The sequence below is a fragment of the Lolium rigidum genome, chromosome 1, assembly GCF_022539505.1.
Source record: "Lolium rigidum isolate FL_2022 chromosome 1, APGP_CSIRO_Lrig_0.1, whole genome shotgun sequence".
NCBI lineage: Eukaryota > Viridiplantae > Streptophyta > Magnoliopsida > Poales > Poaceae > Lolium > Lolium rigidum.
The window spans coordinates 231,731,854-231,740,068 of record NC_061508.1 but is presented as its reverse complement, the minus strand read 5'-3'; positions in this window follow the sequence as shown (position 1 = coordinate 231,740,068).

Below are 8,215 nucleotides of genomic sequence, written 5' to 3'. Positions count from 1 at the left end.
TACAAGCATCAAAGCTTGGGGATGCTCAAGGCATCCCCTCTTCATCAACAAAGCATCAGATCATCTTTCTATGCGCTATATTTTTATTAATTCATGCACTATGTGTTGTTCTTGGAGCGTCTTTATTTTGTTTTTAGTTTAGTTTTGTTTGCTGTAGCATATGGTTGGATTCCAGCATATTTGTTTTGGAGAATAACACACTCTGTTTTAAGTATTTTGGTTGTGTTGTGTGCAGGTTCCACGTTGTTGATGACGTTAGTAGTGCGCCCTGCCACAAGTCAGCTAGCAACACCTTCAGAAGTCACGCCTTTCTCCTACTGGTCGATTAAACCTTGGTTTCTTACTGAGGAAAAACTTGTTTCTATGCGCATCATACCTTCCTCTTGGGTTTCCCCAACGGTATAATCTATGCTACGTCAAGCACCATCACGGCGGCTGCCCTTGGTGGCCCCCTCTCCTCCCTCTACCACTATATAAAGATCCCCAAGGGCTCCCGCTCATTCATCCCATTGAGTTCTCTCTCCCTCCCCTCTTTCCTCCCTCACGTGTGTTCCCGAAGTTTCGAACGTACGTAGGATTGGAGTATTCTCCTCCAACTACACGCCGTCGTGCTGCTGGAACATCGGTCCCAATCTTCTTCTTCAGCAGCACTGCTGGACCGGACCCTAGGAGACATCTATACACCGTACGTATGTATAACTGCGGATGCGCGACACTTGGAGTGCTTCATTGTTGGACTTATTCACAACATTGAGGTCGGTGTCGACGTAAAACTTCATCGACAAACGTTCATTGTGAACGTTGGGATTTTCAGTCTTTAAGGGTATGAACACCGATCCCCTCTGTTACGCTGCATCTCCATATAATAGATCACGGCTGTGTTATATATTTTGTCGTAGGATTTTTTTGTTTTCTGCAATGGAACCCTACAGGAGTTACCGGCGGGGTGTAACGGAGAACGTCGATGATGAATGACACGATGACACCATGGTGAGGAAAAGGAGTACAGCTCCCAGCCGTAGACAGCAGCTCGAGGAAGCACAACGGAGCACGATCAGCCGGCGGAGACGAAGAAGATGACAGAGTCAACCCCAAGCTGAAACTCTAGAATCGGTTAGTGTTAGGGAAGAGTTGAGAGGTCAAGCGGTGGATCTGCTTGGACCAGAAGACGCGATAGAGCAGCGTGTGTCGAAGCCGACTAACGACCAAGGCGAGAACCGCCGGAACTCGAAGGAATTGAGCGGCGACACAGGCGACAACGAGAGTCGCATGAGCATGACGAGGAGCGAGTGAGGTGGACTGGGTCAGACGATCGACCGAGTCGGTTGGGTTCGACCAGTTCAGCCACTGGACTGACTAGTGGGGCCAAGGTATTTATAGAAAGTAAAAAAAAAATAAGTAGAAAAAAATCAACTCGAAATAAATAAATAAAAATTATTTTTAGAATCCCCACAACACAAAAAGTTCAAATATGATTTTTATTATATTTTAGCATGTTTTGAGAATCTATGAAAAATCAAGGGACTTTAAAAGCCTAGGCTAAAATTGCTCATTTTGTTAAAATCCAAAATTGAGTAAGTATTTCATAAGACTAGTAAAATATTTTCAAACAAGATTTCAAATGTTGAGGTCGTGAAAAATATCAAATTCATTCAAAACCTTTTGAAGGAATTAAGAAATGCCTTAAAATAGAATTAATATGGGTAAAACACACAAAGAAGGGGAAAGAAAATTTTAAACCCTAAAGTATGCCATAATTATGCTTAGTAGCATAAGTTGCTTCTTTAAACATTCTCTTACTAGACAATGGTATTGCTTTCCAGAACACGAAGTCCAAGGTCAAACCGAGACTTTGAACTGCGTTATCTCGCAGTCACAAGGTAAGTTTAACGCTTTCGCATGTCCTTATTTATTTAATATCAAAGTCTTTGCAAATTAATATATATGTACCCTTCTGCATTGAAAAGCAAAGTATTACTCTTGATACTATCAATATGACTGCATGGTGGGTGACATAGGCATCCCCAATGGGCCTGCCGAAGATGGTACCCGGGGTTTACTGAAGGCCCATGACTCGAAGAATAAGAAGATTCGGAAGCCCAAGTTATTATTAAGGAAAGCTAGAGTTGTATTAGGAAGTATTACTTGTAATCTTGCGGGACGGGTTGGAAACCCTCCCGGACTCTGTAACTTGTGTATTATGAATCCCTCGACTCCACCTCCTATATAAGGGGGAGTCGAGGGACAAAGAGAGCATCGATTCATTGTTTCACGCAACCCTAGTTTTTACATTGTCGAATACTTTTCGGCTGAAACCTTCGAGATCTACTTTCCCTCTACTTCCGACTAAAACCCTAGTCTACAATCTGTAGGTATTGATAAGTTAATCCCTTGTCAATTGGCGCCGTCCGTGGGGATTAGAGGTGTCAAGGATCTGATCTCGATGGCACGTTCAAGATCGTCGACTTCATCAACTGGAAGCAACGCGATGGACAGAGGTAAACAGATCAAAACTGGTCTAGTTGATTTTGTTCCTCACCCGCCCTCCCGTTTGGATGCATAAGCGTATCTGGAGGAGCCTATGAAGATGACGTCCGGGAAGTTCCACTTCCGCATCGAGAAAGAAGGAGCGTATCGTCTCGAAATTCCAATCTCGTCGGGATTATCAGCGGTCGATCCCGATTTTTCGAATTCAGCATCATCAATCGAGTCATACGACGAGGAAACTTCGTCGCCACGCTTCATCAGCACCATGGCAAGTGAAAAGCTCACCAAGATCTTCAGCGACATGTCTTTCGAGTCATCTGCGGACTCCGATATAAGCGATGACTCGAGCAACATTGACAGCTTCAACTTCATTGACAAATCTACTATTGTTGGAGAGGTCTTCACCAATCTCTATGATGGTGTCACCAAATCCGACAAAATTCAAAATCCAAAATATCATCAGATCTATGCAATCGGAGAACCAAGCCGGCCAGAACCGGCGACGTCAGAGGCTTTCGACGATGCGGGAAATCCGTATGTCGATCCCGCAGATCTCACGCGAGGTTTGGGAACAAAATATATCGGACCAGGAACACGAGAGATGGTACGATTTCCGCAGACAGTGTGGGATCGAGTCGCAAGAGCTATTGATGGTACAGAACCAATGACCATTACGGCAACACCTGAGGAATTACAATCGTATCAATATAGGCTTGCACGTACCAGGAGGGAGCTCGAGAAGCAGAAAATCGAGTTGGACAGGAGGCAGGAAGCAGCTTCCGCATCAAGCAGGCGAAGGGCAGAGCTAAGCCGAAATTCAGGAACTTTGGGAGATAGTCATAGAGAAGCTCGAAGGAGAGCAAGATCTCGGCTGCAAAATATACCTGAAGTAGAGAGAGAAAACTTAGTTCAAAACCTCGACATGTCTTTTATGTCAATCGACACGAGGGGGAATATTATTCCCAAAACACCGGAAGCGGGGTATATGGCAACGCAAACTTTCATACTAGCGTCCAGGCCACCTCCCGGAGACCCATGAGAAGCGTTGTATAACATGGCCATGGCAGGATGTGGAGCCAAGGGAGCGGCTTTCGCAACCACACCTCCCGAAGGAGCTGCAAGGCAAAATAGTACACGACCCACTGCAACAGCACCAGGTCCCGAAAGAACAAGTGGAGCAAGAGATACAGCAACACAAGCACGGGTGGACAGATCATGACAAAATAGAAGAGAACATCGGCATTCACCAGAGATAGATGACGAGGATATGTGTGGGTTACCGTGCTTTACAAGGAGGGTCCGGAAAACTCGAATTCCTTCAGGGTTTAAGTTACCCGATAATTTCAAAAAATTCGATGGCCTGCAAGATCCCGAGGATTGGCTAGTCGATTACCTCGAGACGGTGAAATTGATAGGTGGAACCAGAGCAACGGCCATGCAGAGCATTCAAGTACACCTAAGTGGAGCCGCAAGATCTTGGATAAAGAAGCTTCCCCCAGGCTCCATCGACAGCTGGGATAGTTTTGAGGATGTGTTCGTCAAGAATTTCCGATCCACCTGCAAAAAACCTGCATCACTAGAGGAGTTGAGATCATGTCGACAAAAGTACGACGAGTCAATGAGGAAGTACATCCAGAGGTGGAACATTATCAAAAACTCGGAAGAGAACATATCTGACGAGAGGGCAATAGATGCGTTCGTGGCAGGAATTCGACGAGGAGATTTCGTCGAAGACTTGTGAGAACTGACCCAAGTACAGTGTCAGCACTGATGGAGATAGCAAACAGATGGGCAGATGGAGAAGATGCTGTTCACAATAAGCGACACAGGTCACCAGAGGAGGACCGTAGTCGAAATTTCCAAAATAGGCGACGATTTTCTCGGCAGTTCTCGAGTTACGATGCTCCTGCCAAATATCGGCTGGGTTTAGAGGAAACACTGTAGGAAACAATAGAGATGAATATCAAAGGAGTAACGAGCAGCGAGGCGACAATAGAGACGATTCTCGGAATAACAGGCAAAATAGTGGACCAAGGTTTCAGAGACCTTTTGTATCTCCCGAAGATATGATGAACGGGCCATGTCGTATGCATTTCTATCTCGACAACGAACGAGAAGAGACAATCAGGACATCTGCGTAAGGACTCGTCGAAATTTTCAAGCAATGTTGAGATTTGCAGGGCAAGCTACCGCTCAAGCAACTCACGTAAACCCCTGGGGGCCAAGGAGTGAGATCCACCTTCCACCTCCTCCCGCAATTACGGACGAAAATCGGCACCAGCTCAGAATAGCGGTAGCACCACACCCACCTCCATATGTTGATCCTAACTCCAATGGCGCGGTCTCGATGATTCAGAAAGCTAGGCCGTCTAATAGGGCTCAGAAAGTAATCTCACGACAAGTGTTCATGGCAGAGAAAATGCCTCCACCAACGATTGAGTACCTAAATTGGTCGGGACATGACATTGGCTTCACAATTGCGGATCACCCGCAGCAAGTTCCTCGACCAGGGCAGTCAGCACTTATCTTACCAGCTGTGATCGCAGGATTCGACGTATCTCGAGTATTCATAGATGGAGGCAGCAGTCTAAACCTTATGTATACAGATACACTAAGGAAGATGAATATATCCTTGGCAAACTTAAAACCAACTGACACACGTTTCCATGGAATCACGCCAGAGAAGCCAAGTTATCCACTGGGAAAGATCAATCTCGACGTTCAGTTTGGAACCCGAGAAAATTACAGAATCGAAAGGCTGGAGTTCGAAGTCGTGGATGTCCCGTCGCAATATCACGCTTTGTTGGGACGACCAGCATATGCCAGGTTTATGGCGGTACCACATTATACGTACCTGTTGTGGAGGTTACCAGGACCTAAGGGACCAATTACGATCAAAGGCGCTTCGCGTTAGCCGATAAATGCGACAAGGATTTTCATCGATCGTCGTAAAATTTCGGGATGCAAGCAGAATATATGGCGTCAAGGCTCACAACTGATTATGATGTGTTGCCAGATGTAGGAAGGCCTCTCAGGGAGCCAACCTTTAACACTACGAAAGATTCCAAGGAGGTGCAGATTCACCCGACGGATCCAAAGAAAACGACATCCATTGCAACAGACATGGACCTCGCATAGGAAACCGCGCTCGTCGAGTTCCTCCGTGAGCACTGGAAAATCTTCGCATGGTGTCCAGCTGACATGCCAGGAGTACCCAGGGAACTTGCCGAGCACCACCTAAACTTGGATCCATTAGCGAGACCAATCAAACAACCTTGCGGCGTTTTCGGAACCAAACCGCAAAGCCATGCTCGTCGAGATAGATCGACTCAGAGAGGCTGATTTTATCAAAGAGCTACATACAGAGGCCACGTGGGTAGCTAACCCAGTTCTGGTCCCGAAGAAAAACACGAAAGTCCTTCGCATGTGTGTCGACTTTACGTGTCTCAGTAAACACTGTCCAAAGGATCACTTTCCCCTCACAAGGATCGACCAAATCATCGACTCCACGGCAGGATGTGAACGTCTTTCCTTCCTGGACGCATGTTCTGGCTATAACCAGATCAGATTAAAAGAAGATGATGAAGTCAAGACAGCGTTCATAACACCTTATGGAGTGTTTTGCTACAAAACAATGCCTTTTGGTCTGAAAAACGCGGGAGCAACGTATCAGCGGATGATGCAGAACTGCTTGGCAACACGGATTGGGAAAAACGTACAAGTATACATTGACGATGTCGTCATAACATCAAAAAAGGGGACAACTTTGATCGAGGATCTAAAGGAAACTTTCGACAACCTTAACAAGTTTTGTCTCAAACTGAACCCGACGAAGTGTTCTTTCGGCGTCCCTGCAGGAGAACTTCTTGGGTTCCTAGTTTCAGCAAGAGGAATCGAGGCTAATCCAGAAAAAATTCAAGCTATCGTCACAATGAGGAAGCCAACAAAGTTAAAAGAAATACAGCAGTTAACTGGGTTGAGTCGCAGCTTTAAGCAGATTCGTCGCCAGGCTGGGAGAAAAGGTGTTACCGTTCTACGCTTTGATCAAGCAAGGAGAGAAGTTCCAGTGGAACGAAGAGGCAGATAGAGCTTTAGAGGATCTCAAGCGCACAATTTCGACACCACCAATCTTGGTGGCGCCTAAAGAGAAGGAACCCCTCCTGTTATACATTGCAGCCACACCTCAGGTGGTCAGTACGGCACTTGTCGTCGAAAGAGAAGAGGCAGGAAAACTCCATGGAGTGCAGAGGCCGGTATATTTCATCACTGAAGTTTTATCGCCTTCAAAACAGCGGTATCCGCAGTACCAGAAGCTAGCATATGGAGTGTTTACGACCGCAAGAAAATTGCGGCACTATTTTTCGGTACATCCGATAATAGTGGTCAACGAGGCGCCTTTATCCAATATACTAAACAATCCAGATGCTACGGGTCGTGTCTCCCTTTGGGGAATAGAACTTTCTCCTCGGGACATCACGTACGAAAAAAGAAAAGCAATAAAGTCGCAAATTCTACCAGACTTCATCGCAGAGTGGATGGAGTTACGAAATACGGGACCCCTGCATTTGTCGAGAACCCGGACTATGAACTTCGACGGGTCCAAGAGATTAGAGGGAGCTGGAGCAGGCGTGATACTTATATCACCTGAAGGCGACAAATTAAAGTATGTCTTACGGATGACGTTTCCAAACGCGTCTAACAATGAGGCAGAATATGAAGCTCTCATACACGGGATGAAGATGGCGAAGGCTTGTGGTGCAACCCGACTAAAAATCTTTGGCGACTCACAATTGGTGGCTCAGCAGGTCATGAATCAATGTGATGCAGTCAATGAAAGTATGATAGCATACAAGGAAGTGTATAACGAGCTGGAGAAGTTGTTTGATGGATGCGAGGTAAATCACATCAGCAGGTTAAGTAATGATGAAGCCGATGTTCTTGCAAACATTGGGTCGCAGTGTCTCGCAATTCCACCAGGCGTGTTCTGGGAAGAGATAGCCGAAAGATCTACAAAGCCGAAGAAAGCACAGAAGAAGAAGAAGAAGAAGGACAAGAAACCCTCGGGGGCTCCAAAAGAAGCACTAGAAGAAGAAGAGGAACATGACCTAGTAATGATGGTGCAGATTCCATGGATGCAAGCGTACATCTCATACATCCTAAGGAAAGAAATACCCGACGACCCAGTTGAAGCAAGGCGAGTTATTAGACGATCTAAAGCCTTTACTGTGGTCAAAGGGGACTTATACAAGCGAAGTATTTCGGGAGTGTTGCAAAGGTGCGTCACACCCGAAGAAGGAAGGATAATCTTGAAGGATGTACACGAAGGAATATGTGGTCATCATGCAAGCAGCCGAGCTATAGTAGCCAAGGTTTTCAGAGCAGGATTTTATTGGTTGACAGCAATCGAAGATGCGAAGGAAATCGTTCGTACTTGCGACGCGTGCCAGAGATTTGCCGCAAAACCTCACTCTCCGGCAGCAGAATTGATGCCAATACCATTGTCTTGGCCCTTTGCTCAGTGGGGTCTCGATATGGTGGGAAAATTACATAAAGCTTCGCCAGGAGGATACGAGTACATGCTCATCGCTGTCGACAAATTCACGAAGTGGATAGAAGCAAAGCCGATAAATTCACCAGATGGAGCATCTGCAATCAAGTTCGTGAAAAGCATTGTCTTTCGGTTTGGAGTACCTCATAGCATCGTCACGGACAATGGCAGTAATTTCAC